The following is a 19084-nucleotide window of genomic DNA, read 5'->3' on the forward strand; positions in this document are numbered from 1 at the left end:
CCTTCTCCTGGCTCATCCGAGGCCTTGGGCTTTAGCCCTTCAAGGTAGTAGTGATGCCTGCATCCTTGTAGGAGAATCTGCATTCTTCAGACTGGAGAACAGTCTGGTGACTCTGGAAGGGCGACGACAAGAGTAACACAGTGCCATGTCAGTCCTCCAGGACAGAGGCAAGGGAGGCGACACCTTTGCTTCCTGGACCTCAACTCTCGGTCTGCCTCCACAGTGTCTTCTGCCTTAGGGTAAAACTGGCCCTCCTATTTTAATTAAAGTGAATTAAATAGAACCAGCTATTATAATCGAGTGACGCAGAGCTGTCCCGATGGCCGCCCTCGCCCTGGGCGCCTTGCCGGTATTGGGCCATTGGCACGCATCATCTTCCCAGCTTTGCTCCCCAGGCTGCCTGGCTTCTGGCAGGGGGTCTGTGAGCCCTTGCACATGTTATCTTGCCGGCATTTGGAGAGGGGTGGCCAGACCCCCACAGGACCGCTGGGATGTGGGTGCTGTTCTTCAGCAGCATTTCCCACTTTCCTGGGTGGCACGACTGTTTCACCAGGCACTGGAGGGGGTGCTCCAAGACACCCCAAAATTCACTTGCACAGAATGAGGGGGCATCGTTCGTTTTAGAGATCTGGCCTGTGTGGTTTTCCTGCAGATCTAGGCACACAGAGCAGTCTCAAAAAAAAAAAAAAAAAAAAAAAACCATTCATTTTGGGGGGAAAAAAAAGGATGCAAAATGAAGAAGAACTATTTAAAGTAATCACGTGGTGAAGTTGCTGCAAAGTGGTAAATCCTTTTTTTATAGCAAGTCATCTTAATTGGGTTCTCGTGATGTGGATTTGTTAAAGGTTTGAAGTGAACTGCATCCTTCCGGAGTCCCTTTTCCTATGTGCTCCCTGAAGCCCAGGGGCAAATAGCACCTAAGAAGGCCATCATTTACACAACCCGTATCATACTCACAGCCTCCAGAGAGGCGTAAACCTAATCCCCTCACCTAAGGAAAGTCAGAATTTCCACCATTAAAGGGAATCCAAAGGACATGTCCCAAACAAAAACAATTTCTGCTCCCCAGTTCACAGTTAGCAAGTCAATCCTCTTCATTCTTTTCCCATTTCTGCTAGTAAAACTGACTGAGCCCAGCAGGCCTGCTTTTTCCTTCTAATGCCAACTGATGGGATTTCCTTCTAATGCCCTCAAAATGCAAGCCGTCACCATGAACCTAAGCTCTCAAGAAAGAACTGCCAAAGATGGTCTCTCCCTCCGCAGCTGAGGAAGGAGAGAAGCATCCCCACCAGAAAACCAGTTCAAGGAATCAGATCTGATAAGGGGGTAGGATGAAGGTTTCTTCAAGAATATAAATCCTGTTCTCCAGGGCAGTGTGTGGACACCCGTGAATATCCATCGCTGTTCTTGGCTGGACTTGGTTAGACTAAATCTGTCCCTGCAAGCATTCACTCCACAAAATGGTCTGGTAAGGGGTTGCCTGGGTGGCTCTGTTGATTAAGCATCTAACTCTTGGTTTCAGGTCAGGTCACCATCTCGTGGGTGGTGGGCTCCAGTGTCGTGCGCGGTGGAGACTCCTGAAGGCTTTTCTCTGCCCCTCCCCACATGCATGCGCACACACGCTCTCTCTTTCTAAAAGAAATAAATAAATCTTTGTTTTCTTTTTAAATAGGGTCTGGTAAGATTCTTAAGGCTATAGATGTGGTTGCCATGTTCTGTAAAAGACAAATCAAAACAAAAAACAAACCCAAAGACACCTATAATTCTGACCCATTTCTCCATTAAGAATGGGCTGTTATCTAGAAACTGACACCTCTGTATTTTGACGCTATTCTGTGGGTTTCTCTATCAAATCACATACAAAGCTGTTCCCATTTCCTCTTCTCCCGCTTGCATGACAAAACAAATGAAACCTAAGACTCTGTGGGCTTTATAACCTAATTTGAAAGGCTAAGTTACTGAAATTAACGAGGGTAAGCATTTTCTATTAAATGGCCCTTTGGGTTGTTCAACACCCACCATGGACGGGCCATCCTGGAGATATGCTCCCTGCCTCCTCTCTCCCCAGGAAGCCCTCCTAGCCCAATCTGAACTTCCCTTTAGGATTCTTCCCTTTAGGATTCTTCAGTCTTCTTTATGGTTAAGTCTCAGTCACTTTGCTTTGTGTTACCAGAGTTCTTACCAGGGATGAACTGTTAGGAGACAAAGAGGGGAAAGAGGGGTGGGAAAAACAATTGTCACCAATCACAAAAAGTCTGCCCATTAAAAAAAAAAAAAAAAAAGCAACATCTCAATTAAAACTAGCAAGTGTTTTAAGTTCCATCTCACCCCGTAGAGTCAAATATTGAATTTCAGTTGCCCTGTGGGGTGTCACTGAGATCCCAATTAGTCAGACATAAATGTACAGCTGGCTCGGTTCTCGGGACCCGTTAGGACTTCTCAGAAGAAATGGCACTGTCACATCCACAGTCTAGCCCTAAAAAAAAAAAATTACACATACATGTGAGTGTAATCTACCTAATTCTGGGAACTCTACTGGCTGATTGCTGAAGTGTAACCAACACTGTGTTCGTGAAGCTTGTATCATTCCTTCCCAAAGATGATCTTCTCTACCCCAGTCTTGGCTAATCAAAATCCCACCACCCATTGACTGAATACAGCGAATCCGTCCTTAGAATGAACCCATATGCAGCTATTTATTTTTTTTCAAGATTTTATTTATTTGACACAGAGAGGGAGAGAAGGAGAGAGCACAAGCAGGGGAAGCAGCAGAGGGAGAGGGAAAAGCAGGCTCCTCGCTGAGCAGGGAGCCTGACTCAGGGCTCCATCCCAGGACCCCAGGATCGTGACCTGAGCCAAAGGCAGATGCTTAACCGACTGAGCCACCCAGGCGCCGCCATACACAGTCATTGAAAATGATGTTGTGGAAGGAGAGTTAGTTACAAGGAGGAAAGTTCACAATGTGTTTGTCAAGTGAAAATAGTGGCATAAAACATCAGGTGCCATATATGCATTTTGAAAGCTACATTCTTTCCTTTTTGAAAAAAGATTGGACAGATATGGTCATCCTTAGTGGTTTATTTCCTTCCCGGACTTCTCAACGCTTCACAACATTTTACTTCTGTAACTGAACAAATATAAGGAGAAAATATCCTACTCGTTAGAGGCTGATGTTTCCCCTGCCCCCAAATTAATATGGGTTAAGTCCCAAACCGTAGTACCTCAGAATGTATTTGGGGACAGGACCTTTACAGAGGTTAGATAGGGTCGCATGGGTCACGCAGGCCCAAATCCAAAGATATGACTGGCATCCTGACACCATGAGACAGTCAGAACACGGGCAACACAGACAGAGGGACGACCGTGTGAGGACACTGGGAGAAGGCAGCCATCTGCGAGCCAAAGAGGGAGGTCAAGGAGGCAACCAACGCTACCAACACCTTGGTCTCAGACTTCCAGACTTCAGCTCTTTGAGAAAACAAATTGTGTTGTGTTATGTTGTGTTGTGTTGTGTTGTGTTGTGTTGTGTCATGTCGTGTTGTGAACCACCTGGTCTGTGGTGGTGCGTAATGGCAGCCCAAGCAACCTAACACAGGACCCGTCTCTCAGAGACCTGCTCAAAGGCCTGCCCTGCTGTGAATTCTCCTCTCACTCCCAAACTTGCCCTCCTTCCGTCATCGTCCTCCTGGTGCCTCCACTTTCCTGTCATCCGGCCTCACACAGAATAAGTCTGGTTCACACCTCTCCCCTGCTGGGTTGGAAGCTCCTGAGGGCGAGGCCCAGGCCTCACTCCCCTCCTTGCCCAGCACTGGAGAACCCGCTCTGATGGCCTGGAGGGAAGCACCACTTCCCGAGGACACCAGCAGGGGTCAGACAGCCCAGAGGCTCCTGGGGTGGCGGTGGTGCGGTGTGCCTGTTTGTGTCTGTGTGGCCGCGTGTGTCTGCGCTGGGGGAGGGTGTGGCCGTTCCACAAGGGCGCCGCTCCGTCCCAGCTGTGTAATCTCACTGGCAGTCACACTTCACACCCAAACCTAAAAGGTTCGCAGAGCATTTTCACATGTATCCTCTGGGTTCGTTGTCATGGCGATCCCCTAAGATTGCGTATTATTTCCTTCGGTTCTCAGGTGAGGTAACCATCCTCCAAGAGGTGGGGAAACAAAATATTCTGTTGTGAAAACTTACAACAATAATTGCCAGAATGTCTTGAGTGCCTGGCAACGCACCAAACACTCTGCAGGGCTGGTCCCAACAGATCCTTGAGACGAGCCTATAAGAGAGGGGTTATGACTCGACCTACTTTACGGATAAGGAAACTGAGGCTCAGAGGAGTTGCTGAGATCACACAGCTAGAAAATGCTGGAGGTGGGGCTTAAACATGGGGTTCGTATCCATCGCCCACTCTTGCAACCCACATGCCACGGTGCCCCCTTCCACACATAAATGAGTAGAGAGAGAGAGTGCTGAATGAGGGGAACAGATAGAAATTGTTCAAATATCAGAGATTGCATACGTCGGGAAAGTCTTCTTGAAAATGCTGAGATCTGAGCCAAGCCTTTTGGACATAGTTGAGTGGAGAGGATGGGGAAGAACCAGGTGGCCTCACGTAATGCTGTTTACGACCAAGAGTTTCACAAGTCAGCTTGAATCACTGGATTCAAACCCCCGCCTCCATCCCTCTCGGGCCCCTGGTCTGTACCATCCCCTGGGCTGGAAGGCGCAGGGGAGAGGAGAATGGAGACGAGCTCGCTCCCTTGGTGAAGGCAGACTGTGCCTAACAAGAGGAACCCAAGAGGACAAGCATCAACTCCAATGGCTTGTTTTTTTGTGGGTTTTTTTGCTTGTTTGTTTGTTTCCTTTCGAATACCTGGTTTATTTCTGACACAGGTGACTCTCAGGATGGTGGCACTGCCATGAATTTTCTGTTGAGATTTTAGCCAAATTCCAGCCCGTCTTGTGGCCTCAGCTTCTGCACCTGGAAACGAAGTCACTGACTGTGTGTTACAAAATGACTTCCGTACGCGGACAGCCATCATTTACATGCAATTTCCATTCTTTGTCTCTTTCTGTCTCTCTCTCTCTCTCTTTTTTTTTTTTCTTTTGTTAGAAATGTACATCTCCTGTTAAGGAGAGAGATCAAAACAAAGAAACAGGTTTAAACATCAGGAGCACATAGATAAAAGTCATGGAGCCGATGGATACTCCGGGAGAGATGTTTGCTAAATGAAAGATTAATTAGTCCACTCTCCCGGACCCATCTCACGGTTCCACACAATCAAAAGCTCTCACCCCGGCAATTAAAATTAAGAAAAGCAGCTATTTATGGAAGGAGGGGATAGAAATAGTACCAATCACTGGTGTTCATTTCCCTGGACCAGCTGTTGCGTTCGGAGGAGGTGGTGTAAGTGCATTAATCTCCCAGGCCCCCGGGAAAGGCAGAGGAAGAGAGCTGGGTCTGTGGCAATCATGGGACCCCAAGAGTAGCCCCCATCTGAATCCAGAGGTCTTGTTTGAGGGCCTCTCCTAACTTGTGCCCTTCTTACTGAACCCACTCCCACCAGAATAGGACCTCAGCCGTGGCAGCATACTTCTCACTGGCTTATTCCTTTTAAGACTCAAGACACAAGACAGAGTCTTAAGGAGTCAGCTCGAGAATATTTTCTTACACCAATTGAAGAAATGGGAACATTTCCCTGGCTGGGACCCAAATGACCAATGCAGTCACTTTAGATTCTAAAGCACATTAAGCCCCTGGAATAGGTGTAGGTAAGGCATATATTTGATTTCTTTCTTCCTGCCTGCCTTCCTTCCTTCATAATGGGAGAGAAACTATCTGCAGAGGAAAATTCTTCCATGTGGACTGAACCCTCTACATTTTTCATCCCAGCTTCCAAGGTTAGATACTCCAAACCAGATCTTGAGAATAAGATGACCCTCCTTCTTGGAAGATAAAGAAGAGAGGGGTCCCTCATTCCTCTACAGTCCTGGGGCTGCCTAGGTCATGCCAGCCAGGTCTCTCCTGATCTCTCTCAATGTTAGCATTCTACAACGTACCCAGCTTATCGAGAGGCTGGGGCTCTGTAAGGAAACCTCACCTTCCTGAGCTGCTGCAGAACCAAACAGATGTGGTGAAAGAGACAGATTTCCCGGTACCGGTGCCCACAGGGTTCCGGGGACCTTGCAAGCTCAGTCTGTGCTGATTCTCCTGCCAACCAGGACAAGCTATCAGTGCTGCCAGTCATTAGAAGCATGAAGAAAAGGTGCCCTATTCCCCTTCATTCACTCATCTGACAAACATGTGTCTGTCAGCCCAGCACCATATTCTGTACCAGGGATACAAAAATGAAAAGGCAAAGTCCTTGCCTCCAGGATCTCAAGATCTAGGAAGGGAATGAGAACATCTTCATTCTTTCTTTCTTACCCCCTTACTCCCATTCCAAACCCACATCCCTGATATAAGGAAGTAAGACAAGCTGGGTTGAGTCAAGTTGGAAAACTATTGGGTTAGAGTGTTGACTACCATTTTGGCTAAGAACCCAGTAGAATCTGAGATGTTTAGAGTTTGTAGCAATCTTGGTGGCCTCAGACGAGCTTCTGTGTGGCACTATTTGGGAGATGAGGTAGACAAGCCTAGACAAGGCTAGACAAGCCTACAAAAGGAAGACAAAACAGTCTCAAAGCTGGACACACCGCCTGTTCCCCTGGGGAAAAGAAAATGATACAAGTAGAAAAAGATGCAGGCAGCAGAGACTTTCGCAAAGACAGGCAGCCAAGTGGAGAAGAGTGTGAATCCACAAGCCAAACTCCATGTGAGAGCCCTGAGGTCTGGCCTCAGCAGCTGGGGGTGGAAAGCTGTTACCCCTTCCCTTTTTCTGGTTGGTGAGTGGAGAGGTTGCTTGACGAGACTAAACTCAGGCAAACCTCATCCCACCTTTCTCCTGGCCAACAACTTGGTGTCAAGAGGCTGGGTCTGGTTGGATCTGGTCAGGTCTGGCCAGGTCTGGTCAGGTCTGATCAGGTCTGGTTGAGTCTGGCTGGGTCTGGTAGATCTAGTCAGGTCTGGCCAGGTCTGGTCAAGTCTGGTTGAGTCTGGCTGGGTCTGGTGGATCTGGTCAGGTCTGGTCAGGTCTGGTTGAGTCTGGTTGGGTCTGGTGGATCTGGTCAGGTCTGACCAGATCTGGTCAGGTCTGGTCAGGTCTGGCCAGATCTGGTCAGGCCTGCTTGGGTCTATTGGAGTCTGGTTGGGTCTAGTTGGATCTGGTTGGGTCTGGTTGGGTCTGGCCAGGCATATAGCTCAGATACTACCCTGCCCTACATGGACTAGTAGTCAACACAGATACCTGAGTTCAAGTCCCAGACTGCTCCTTGCTTGGAAAAGTCGGATTCTCTTTTAGCTGCGGCTTCCTCATGTGTAAACAGGGGCATCATCAGTACTTATCATGAAGTTGTTGTGAGTCATAAATGAGACCACTTGTATAAAGCACTTGAACAGTGCCCAGCAGAAGTGCGGGCACAACACCTGTTATTATCAGCTGCGTGGAAGCTTTCCACCCGTCCCCCCAGTAAAATAGTCCCAGCCCCACCTGGAACTCACATCAAAGTCTGGCTTTATCTTTCATTTTCTGCCCTTGAAGGGAAATTTGACTCAAATCTGTCAGAATTCAAATGACAAGTGAGAATTTAAGTGATTCTTGTAAGGAGGGAAAAGAAAGAACTTAGAAGCGACGGTGTCTATTGGTGGAAATACGCTACCCATGCCAGCTCCAAAAATAAAACCCAGACTGAGTTGCAGCTAGTCAGAGAGAAGTGGACATTAAAGATAGACTTGCTACTACTCCAAGTGTGGCCCATGGGCATCCCTTGTGAGCTTGTTAGAAATGCAGACTCTCATACCGTATGCCAGGCCTATAGAATTAGGATCTGAATTTTAACCAGATGGCTCCTACACTCTCCTCTACATTCTCCTGTGCTATACTTGAGATGTGCTGAATAGACCAGTGGTTCTCAACCTTGGCTACACGCTGGAATCCTCCAAGGAGCTCTAGAAATTCCTGAGGGCAGGCTATATGCCAGAACAGAATCTCATTTCTTTTTTAAAAGATTTTACTTATTTATTCAAGAGAGAGAGAGAGTGTGTGAGAAGGGAGAGGTCAGAAGGAGAAGCAGACTCCCCGCCGAGTAGGGAACCCAGCACAGGACTCGATCCTGGGACTCCAGGATCATGACCCGAGCCAAAGGCAGTTGCTTAACCAAGTGAGCCACCCAGGCAGCCCAGAACCTCATTTCTTCTTATAGCTCATCAGGGTATTCCAATATGCAGCCCAGCTTGAGAACCACTGGTCTATGCCAACACTACAATTTATAGGTCAATGAACTAAGGTCCAAGAGGTAAACTGACCCACCCGAGGTCACACAGGAAGTGAGTGACATTGCCTGGAACTGAAACCCAAGTTCTCCGACTCCAAGGCTCTCTTCACTAGATACTTCAGGAAATGGGGCGGGGAGGGGAGCACCAACTAAGGTTTCCGTTTCTGGCTTGACATCTCTGTGTTTAGCACCTCGGGTCCCGAAGGAGGGCTTCCTAGACATGGGTGGCCTTTGGCCCTGAATTCCATGATGAACTATGTCCATACAGGCCTCTCCCTCTCAGGCAGTAGGTCCGTAGAGCCCAGGGCCAGGTGAGATTCTGCTTCCTAACAGGTGGCCAGTCTCTGGGCTAAAACACTCTTCCCCAGCCAGCCTGGCCTTGCCATTCCCACACGCCCCTGTCTTCCCAGAGCCTCAAACACTCAGGGACTGTCCCACTTCCAAGGTCGCAAGATTCTCAGAACTTAGGTAGAGTTTCTGAGCCCCCACAGCCTTAGCTCCCGGCCTCTCGCAGAACCACGGGGACAGGCCCATTCTCAAGTCAGCAACCGCGACAGTCTCGAAACCATCAGGCGACAGGCTCCCCTGTGACTTGTTTTTGCTTTTTTGGCAGGGTTTTTTGGGGGGGGCGTGTGTCTCTCAAACCTCTGATTGTCTCTGCTTTCTGACTTTTTCTGATGTGTTTTTGAAGTGGCTTTTTGTTATTCTGCCTCGGCTCACTCACCTTTCTCAGCAGCCGTGGAAAACACAGCCCTGTTCTACTCTCCGCTGAGCACTTGGATTCCAGGTAAACAGCTTGGCTGCTGGCCTGACCAGGCTGAACAGATCAGAAGGGCCTGGGCCTGTCGAGCCCTTGAAAATAAACATGTGGCATAAAAATTTCCAGTGCTCGAGGTGGAGGATGGGGTAGACACAAGAAAGCAGAAGGAACTTTCTAGGCACACGATGATTGATGGCCCAGGCAGATCTGTTCTGCAACTGTGGAGCAGGCAAGAATAGGAATCTTCTCCAATGAGCATCAGGTCTTTCTAGAAGGAGGCCCTTCTGGTCTCCTGTCCTGAAAATTAAGGGGTAGCCCTCCAGCCACACTGTCCAGTACGGTAGCCACTAACCACATGTGGCTACTGAGCACTTAAAATGTAGTGTAACTCAGGCACTAATTTTTAACTTTTATTTAGTTTTACTTAATTTTAATTAAATGTAAATAGCTACAAATGGGTAGTGGCGACTGGGTTGAACTGTGCAACTCAGCCGCCGTGGTTGTCAGAGTTGGCTGCGCGTGAAAATCACCTGGGCAGAGGTAACACGCTCTGGTACCCGGATCCACCCGGTGGAGATTCTGATTTGTTGGCATGGGGTGTGGACCGAGCTGGAGAGTTTTGAAGGCTCCCCGGGTACCTCGAACATGCAACCAAGTCTGCTAACCTCTGGGCCCAGAGAACTTCCAACAGTGCTTCCAATTTACATTTTGATTTCATTTCTGGGGTTTTCAGAATTTGAGGACCAAGGAGTTTATTTGGAGGATCAACTCAAGACACATGAAGGTGTTTTGCTGAAGGTAATCCACATTCATTGTAGGAAACGAAGGAAATTCAGAGAAGCAAAAAGAAGATAATTAAAATCCCCTAAAGTCCCGCCACCCCCAAAAAGGGCTAAGACGGTTGGATGTAAACGCTCCCAGACACTTTCCCATGGACCAATCCTTATGTTTTCTTCAAAACTGGGACCATACCATGCTTCCCATTTTGTGATGCGTTTTTGTCACTTTGCTTGCTTGATTGATACACACACGTGTACCATCGGTCGCCGTGGCTACATAGTATTCTCTCATAGGTATAAACCACAATTATTTATCCAAATCCATATTAGCACTGGTCTCATTTTCGCTATTGCTTAAAAAAATCACTAGGAACTTAAACAATATCTTTATGAAAAGGCCTTCACGACCCCCTTAGGAAGATGGTGGGTGGGGGGGGCGGGGAGGGAAGGGAAGAGAAAATAGAAGAAAATTTTATGGTCAAAAGGCATATACATTTAAAGTAATTCAAATCACTGTCCAGAAAAATCAAACCTGTTTACATTCCTACCAAGAGAGCATGAGAGTCCTTATTTTTATGTGCATGCTGGCATTGGGGATTGAGTTTTCAAATTTAACCAAGTTTTTAAAAAATTAAAAACCACCGACAGGCAACTCACAGTGAAGTCCAGCATTCCTTTGGGGAGGACCGTGTGCCAGGCAGCGCCTAAGATATTGGTCATCGGGATGAATGCAACACATTCCTGCCCTCCAAGCACTCAGGGTGGGGAGGAGTTCAAGGGGTTGGCTTTCAGTGGAGGACAAACAACAAGCGTGCTAAATAGAAGTACCAGAGTTACACTGCGGAGCAGGGAAGAACAGATCCTAGTTCTTCATGGGGATGCTGGGAAATCTGGCATGGCGGGGGGGCGGCATTTGAGCTGGCTCCAGAGGATGAATTTTTTTTAAAAATGTTTTATTTATTTACTTGAAAGAAATCACAAGTAGGCAGAGAGGTAAGCAGAGAAAGAGGGAGAAGCAGGCTCCCCGCTGAGCAGAGAGCCTGATGAGGGGCTCAGTCCTAGCACCCTGGGATCATGACCTGAGCCGAAGGCAGAGGCTTAACCCACTGAGCCACCCAGGCGCCCCTGGAAGGATGAATATTGACACCAGCAAGAGGAGGGAGGTGGTGATATTTGGCAAACACTGATAGGTGCTGGAGGCTCAGGAACTAGAGAGGCGTCACTTCCACCCTTCGGTGGCTCTTACAACCCCTACAATCAGGAAACTCCCCCTTGGATCTATCCCATTGCCTCTTATGGTCACTTAAAATCCCTCCCCTCCAGTTAATTGCAGTGGGAACAGGAGATAGCCTGGTTGTCCACTGTCACCTTCAGAGAGTTCTAGATCAATGCAGTATCAGGCATGATATGGTGTATATTTATTTGGGTTACTCCTTTAAAAAAAACAACATTGGCATCGAATGTCATTATGTCCATTTTTTTAAAAGAGCTGCAGAAGTCAAGGTCATAGGTCAGAAGTCTCGGTGACCCGGATACCCCAGGTCTCAGGTCCTGAGCCATTCTCGGATGGTCAGTGCCAGGCCTGTATAAAGAAGGAGGCAGCCAGCACAAACCCTGGCCCTTCCTCCCAGGACCATGGGGCAATCCACTTCATCTCTCCAAGCCTATAAAACATGGATTATTGAAAAGAGTGAACATTAGATCTGAGGAGTGGGAAAGCATTTTGTTAAAAATAACAATAAGATGAAGAACCGGTGATTCTTGGCCATATGTGCGCCATAGTCAAGTAAGCTGGCCTCTCATTTTCTCTTTTCATGAGTCTCTGTGATCTTACAAGCACACACTTCTTTTTAAAAGATTGATTGATTGATTGATTGATTGATTGATTGATATGTGTGCATGGGCAGGGAGAGGGGAGGAGGGAGAGGGATAGAGAGAAGCAGATCCCCTCTCCCTGCTGAGTGTGGAGCCCAATGCCAGGCTTGATCTCATCACCCTGAGATCGTGGCCCGAGCCCAAACCCTAAGAGTCAGAACACTCAACCGAATGAGCCCCCTAGGTACCCCTACACCCGCCCACTTTAAGTTTCAGACATACTGGCATTTCAGGAATAAGGCAGGTCCCCCAAAAACAGTCTTTCTTCAGAAGCTCACTGAAAAAGGAATTAGGAAACTTGCTCAATCGTGACCTGAAGCCAGAGATATGAAGGGCATGATAGCCGCAGGACCTTTGAGTGTGAGATCCCCTTTTCCACTCCTTGACCTACACGTTCCCCCTTTCCCCGATTCTGTCCTATAACGTCAGACACAGAAATTTCCCACCTGCCTCGCCTTCACCTCCCCCTTCTTTGTATAGCCCTGTGACACATGTCCCTGGAGAGTCCCACATATCATCACAGAACAAAAACAAAAACAACACGAAAAAATACCAACTCTGTGCCCATACCACCCCCATCCCTCCACTATGAGTTGCCCACAGGATGAGAGTTCTTTAACTTGAGTTTCAAATACTAGAAATAAAATGGCTTTTTTTTTTCACTTCTGCTATTTACACAGAAGTGCTTGTCAGAGACCTCAAGACTAAACCCACCATAATTCAAGGTTATTTTTAGATTTCTCAGCTGTAGAGACCTACAGAATGCCAAAAGGGGCTCAGTGATTCAGCCAACAAGAGGAAGGAGAGAGGAGACGGAGCGCTGTAGAGAACCTGCTCTGGGCACCGTGACTCCCTGGCTCTGCTTCAGGTCATCCTCCAGAGACTCAGGGGAAACTCTGTGAGCGATCAGACCTTCACAGGTGCTGAAACTGAGGTTCTAGGTAGTCACAGAATCAAACAATCAGGGGCGCCTGGGTGGCTCAGTGGGTTAAAGCCTCTGCCTTCAGCTCAGGTCATGATCCCAGGGTCCTGGGATCGAGCCCCTCGTCGGGCTCTCTGCTCCTCAGAGAGCCTGGTTCCTCCCTCTCTCTGCCTGCCTCTCTGCCTACTTGTGATCTCTGTCTGTCAAATACATAAATAAAGTCTTAAAAAAAAAAAAAAAAGAATCAAACCATCAGCTCATTGGGGGGCCTGGATTTGAAATCCAGAACGACTCAAAGCCAAAAGTTTTGTGCAGAACCCTCCCCACCTCCCTTTCTTTCCCTGGCTCCACAGCCTGAATGTTCGCACTCTCCTCGCCCTAGGGTAGGGTCAACCCAGAGAAGGTTCTGGAAACATAAGGGGTCCCCCCTCTACCCTCCCACTGGTGAGGGTAGTCGGGCCATGGTCAGATTCAAGCACATGGTTAATGTCTAAAAATGTTTGCACATTCTCTTCCTCTCTCACCTCCCCGGGAGAGGGGTACAGGGCTACCATCAGGGAGCCTGGACTGCAGGAAGCTTTGGTAACTATCTCTGAGGAATCTCAACACATTCATTTAGGCCTGTCTTAAACACATGCAGGGCCCGGGCAAGCATACCCATTAACAGAGGACTACATACAACATGCCCAGATATTTATGCTATAAATCAAGCTAAAAACTGTTAAATAAAATAGATTCTATCCTATTTTGAGAATCTATGTCTTCATAACGAAAAGTATATTTTATAGTGACCTAAAAGGCCATGTTCAAATTTAGAATCCCTGGGCTCCATGGAGAGCTTCCTTCCAGCCCCCAGCCCAGGCCTGCGGTTCGCTCCCTTCCTCTTCTGCCTGCACATCTAAGCTACGTCTACACCACCACCCTTACACAATGCCAGCCTTTGGCCGCCTCTTAAACCCAGGGTTTTCTGGATCCTGTGACCTGGAACATGATGCAGAAGTGGGGACTCAGACGCACCATGTGTCCACCGTTCGCCTGCCAAAGAGTGCAGTCAGAAGGTCAGACACGGGCCTCCCTCCACCCAGATCTGTGGGAAGCTGTGAGTTTGTTCAAGGTGTTGTTTGCCTGTCAAACTAAGCAGGCATTCGTGCAGTGAGCTAGAACCACAAGAGTTAACCTCATCCATTGTCTTGCATTAAACCCTAAACCTGACATTTGAAAGGAGATGATACTTTGGACCATTTCAGTCTTTTTGCGGTAAACTTTGTCTCTCTACCCCTGGGCCGGGAGCCGAGGAGGGGGAGACTCAGCCTTCCTATGTTGATATTTACACATAAAATCTCTTCAGCTCTATTTTTTGTTCTTTGCTTAAAAGGTCTTTGCTTCAAAAACTACAGGGGGCGATGAGACAGTTGTATACTCTATCTTGCTTGCGGTAGTGGTTGCACAACTGTCTGCATTTATAAAAACCCTTAGACGTGTACACTAAACGAGGTGAACTTTTAACATACGTAACTTATACCCCCAAAATTATGTAATAAAATTCTTCCTTAAAACCACATTTTAAGGAAGGAGCAGGATTTGAAAGCGCAAATTTGTTTGGGCATCTAAAATAACTTCCTTTTCTGTGACATTTAGGGGTGAGTCAGTATAGTGAACATCTGTCTTATTTGTAGATGCCTATCATCTTATGAATGGCCTTTCTGGAGGAAATTCCCTTACAATCCTGCCTCCCTGAGAAATCAAGAACTCCAACTCCCAAGCTCCCTTGAGGCTAGGACGAGAGCACGTGACCGACCCTCCACCAATCAGAAACGCCCGTGAAGCCGGGCTTCGGAAAGGACACCCCCAGTCTGTAAGGGGATTCCTCTTCTGCTGGTTTGTTGGCTTCAAAGGCGTTCGAATTCGGGGCTTTCGGTGGTTATGAATTTGGGTTCCTGGTTACGAGCTAGTGTTGCTTAGGGGAAAGAGGATGGATGGGGGAGTTCCATTCCTTGCTCTCTGCTACTGGCTGTCAGTCCCCTTGGGGAAAGTCCTTAACTTCTCCGAGTTTCTCTTTCCTCATCTGTAGAATGGGCATCAGAGTACTTATCTCACAGGATTCTTGGGAGGTTAAATGCGGTGACGCTGGGTCTGGCATGTAGAAGAGTCTGAGTATCATCAGCTCCCTTCCTTCCTCAAACAGTTGATAAGATCCTTAAAATTGCTGACCTGCCTTATTTATCAGTCTGGAAGAGTTCCCAGAGTGGGGACCCCATGAGTTTCATTCAGAAGCCAAAGCTGACACTAACCGTTGGGGGGGGGCGGGTGGCCATGCAGTTAGGTGGAGATAGGCCCATTACGCTTCCCTCCTCTGCCCATCTCCTTCCTAGCTGTACCGGAGAGTGGTCACTATTTCATGAGCTATAGGCGAATCCTATAGCTTCGGTTTGATTTCCACTGGTCTGAGCACAGAGAATATGCCAGGTGCTGGGTTAAGCATCTAAGAAATAAACAAGGTGCCACTGAGTTGTAACCTGACAGAGAGAGAAAAATGCATACGTGCCTAGAATAAATATTAGACTGAGAGGTGTTAACACAGGAGTGCGAAGAGCATGCTGTGGGAGTCAGGTATGAATGGTGTGCTCTGGGCTGGCGGCATCAGAAATTCTGCAGGAACTGAGGGCTACTGGAGCTGGTTCTTGAATGATGAGCTGGAGTCTAACAGGAGAAAGAGCCTTCTCTCCTGGGGAGAAGAGCATGTAGAAGAGTCCAGAAGAATGAATGTGTACCGTGCTTTAGGGGAACCCAAAGTTGGCCCAGAATGGCTGGGTACAGGTGGGAGTCAGAGACTGAAGCTGGAGGTGGTGAATGAGCCTTGTTGAGAAGGGCTTTGCATGCCGTGGCGAGGGTACAAGAAGAGGAGGGAGGAGATGGTCTCCTTAAACAACTGTGTGGATGGTTTCAAGACTTCTCCTGTGGGGGCACCTGGGTGGCTCAGTGGGTTAAGCCGCTGCCTTCAGCTCAGGTCATGATCTCAGGGTCCTGGGATAGAATCCCGCATCGGGCTCTCCACTTGGCAGGGAGCTTGCTTCCCTCTCTCTCTCTCTCTGCCTGCCTCTCTGCCTACTTGTGATCTTTCTCTGTCAAATAAATAAAATCTTTTTTTTTTAAGATTTTATTTATCAGAGAGGGGGGGGGGAGAGAGCGAGCACAGGCAGACAGAATGGCAGGCAGAGGCAGAAGGAGAAGCAGGCTCCCGGCAGAGCAAGGAGCCCGATGTGGGACTCGATCCCAGGACGCTGGGATCATGACCTGAGCCGAAGGCAGCCACCCAACCAACTGAGCCACCCAGGCATCCCAAATAAAATCTTTAAAATATATATATTTAAAAAAAAAAAAAAAAGACTTCTCCTGTGTTTTCTTGCTGACCAAAGCTCTACTAGGATTTCCTACATGTTCATAAACTAAGCTTCTCTGAACTTCACCACTCTGGATATGATCAACGGAATCCCCCAATTGTGAGACTAGAGAGGACATCCAAGATTATCTGGTTCAGTCCCCAGAGGAGGAAACAAGAGAGGGCCTCGTGGAAACCTGGCTGGCCAAGCACAGACTGGAATCCCATACTCTTCCATCACAACAGATGATCTTGAGCTAAACAAGCATATAGACACTGGGCTTTCTAATGACAAAATGTACAAACTCTAGGTGCTCAGCCAGCAGCCCCCAAGTGGGAGATCATGGGCAGCCTCTTGGAACACACCACAGAGCCTGGGCTGCCGAGTGGCTCTTGGCCACGGGCCTGAACCTGCTCACATGCCCTAGCTCCTGGATATAGGGGCAGACCCTGGCTGCAGTAAAGCCAGATGGGGTAGAGCAGTGGCTTGTTGGGGGTGGGATCCAGTGCTTTGAGAGGCTGGTGGGGATGAAGATGCTGCAGGCACCAGAGTCCTTGCCAAGCACTACCCGGACCTGCAGAGGAAGCCCTTCTACCCAGCCCCCATCACCTACATGAGCTCTGGCCAGGGGCAGCCATGGCCTGGGAAGGCCCCAGTGTGGTCTACTCCTCAAGGGCCATGTTAGGACTAGACCACACTGACTCTGCTGAGGCTGTCCGTGGCATCATCAGGAGGGACTTCAGCATCCACATCAGCAAGAAGCTCATCTGTGCCAGTGACTCCATGGAGGGGGCCCAGAGGGAGATCCAGCCGTGGTTCCGGGGCAGTGAGCTGGATTAAGCAGGGCCATCAGGCCAGTGTCCACCCAGCCTGAGCACTCAGGCGGACCTCAGCCACGCCAGCAGCCACCCAGGATCAACTCCCTCTGTGGACAAGAACTTCAGCTCACCTCCATGGTCTGCCCCTCTGTCCCAGACCATCTCCCTGTCCACCTTCTCCCCACCCCAGCCCAGGGGGACTGAGCAACCAAACTTTATGTGCCTTTTAGTATCCTAAGCCAGCAAGAAATTGAACCAAATCCTTTCTGGATCAAAGTACCAGACAACATTTGGGGTATCTCCAAAAAGATATAGTGTTGTCCCAGAGTGCAGGTGGGGGGGGTGGCTAAAATTCACTGGGTTGTGCATGGCGATGCATCGCTTATTACAATTTCTGCCATCTCCAAGGCAGAGATAAAGAAGGACTTCGTGCAAAGTTGGAAGAGTTTGAGAGTGGAAATAAAGCTTATCTTCTCACGCACTTTAATTAATTAGTGCTGCCTGGGTGGCTGAGTCCGTTAAACATCTGCCTTCGGCTCAGGTCATGATTCCGGGGTCCTGGGATGGATCCCCGCATCAGGCTCCCTGCTCAGTGGAGAGCCTGCTTCTCCCTCTCCCTCTCTCCCTCCCCACTCCCATTCATTCTCTCTTTCTTTCACACATGCGCACACGTCAACTCTTTCTCAAATAAATAAAATCTTTAAAAATTACCTAATTGATTAAATGTAACTAAATTTAATTAATCAATAAAAATTAAAATAAAATGTACACACCGTACTGTGAAAGATGTAGGATTAGCCCAGTGGTGGGCTCCGTCTGGGGTGGGGGGAGGGTGCAGACGTGCAGGATTTCTCATTCATCACTCACCCTGAGATCAGCATCACCTTTTCCGGCCTCTGCTTTCACCACAGAGGCTATTTCAGTCCAAGTTTCCAGCTGTTCTTGCCTCCTCACCAAGATAAAGGTTACTGCAGAAGTCTCTTAGTAAGGGACCAAAAAAGCCAAAGAGATTCTGGGTAACCGTCAGGTGCACGCAGGGGCCCTAGCATGGAGCTGTTGGGACAGGAGGGCAGTGTGGCCATCACTCCCCCCCCCCACCACCGGCTAAAACTAGAATGGTATAAGGTTTCTCTGAGCCATTCTAGAAGGACAAATGGCTCGCCTGCTTTCCCTTTCACCTTTCCTCAGACCCTCAGCCTCACCTGCCCCCACTCCTTCCCTCACAGAGCTCAGTGACATGAAAAACACAGACCCATAAACTCTTCCTCTCAGCACTGAACCAGGTGGCAAAACAGGAAGCATCTTCTTGTTAAGACAAGCCCATTGTGTTCTCTGTGCACGCGTGTCCTCGCAAGCGGCAGGAAACCGCCACCGGGCCATGGCAACAGGTGTCTGGGTGACCTGAGGCCTCGTGCTAGTCTGTGCCCGTCCCTCCTTCCCTTATCCTCCTCCTGGAGAGCTACCTCCTTCCGCCCGCCGCCTGACAGCTCCTCACCTCACCCTGTTGCTCCTTTCCTTTGTAGTGGCCCAACACCTGACAAAGACCTTCAAAGGCCCTATGCCCTAAAAAAATGACAGCCTCTCTCCAAATAGAATTCTTAACACTGGAGCAACCAACAGGAAATATACACATATCCTGGAATTAAGAGAGCTTCTTCTTTAGAGGTTCAAATTACAAAATTCTAGGTAAGTTCAAAGCAGAACCTTTCTCAAATTTAGGGCATCCTTATCTGGCTGGAACCCGAAATCAATACCAAGCCCACTACCCTGGACTTTCACATGGGAATAGATTGTTCCCAAGTAAAATAAAACAGGGATTGGAGGTGGAGGGAGGAATAAGTGGTACCATCTTGGACTTGATCTATTTGCCCAGAGGGACAGGAAGCTGTAGGACCCTTGGGGTAGAGCCAAGAAATGGGTACTTTGACAAGGGATCCAGCTGCAATTAAGGCAGGACTGAGTTTCTGCTAATCTGGCTCCCTCCAGGGGACTCCGGGTGTGCTTCCTTCTGCTGGATCTCTCCAGATCTCACCTTGCAGAGATCTCTGTTCTTTCCTATGGTAGCAGGGAGGGTGAGTTTACGGTAGGGTATTTTATTGCCTTTTTTTTTTTTTTACATTTTTTTTTTTTTTACATTTTTTTTTTTTTTACATTTTCTTCTAGTCTTACTGAGGTAGAATGGACAT

The 19084-nt window shown here is 48.3% G+C and overlaps 1 pseudogene; it reads left to right on the forward strand.

Annotated features, from left to right (window-relative positions):
- Positions 1 to 319: 319 nt before the first annotated feature.
- LOC132003212 (nucleoside diphosphate kinase, mitochondrial-like) lies at positions 320 to 16920 on the forward strand (annotated as a pseudogene).
- The last annotated feature ends 2164 nt before the right edge of the window (positions 16921 to 19084 follow it).

The sequence above is a fragment of the Mustela nigripes genome, chromosome 16, assembly GCF_022355385.1.
Source record: "Mustela nigripes isolate SB6536 chromosome 16, MUSNIG.SB6536, whole genome shotgun sequence".
In the NCBI taxonomy this organism is placed as follows: Eukaryota; Metazoa; Chordata; class Mammalia; order Carnivora; family Mustelidae; genus Mustela; species Mustela nigripes.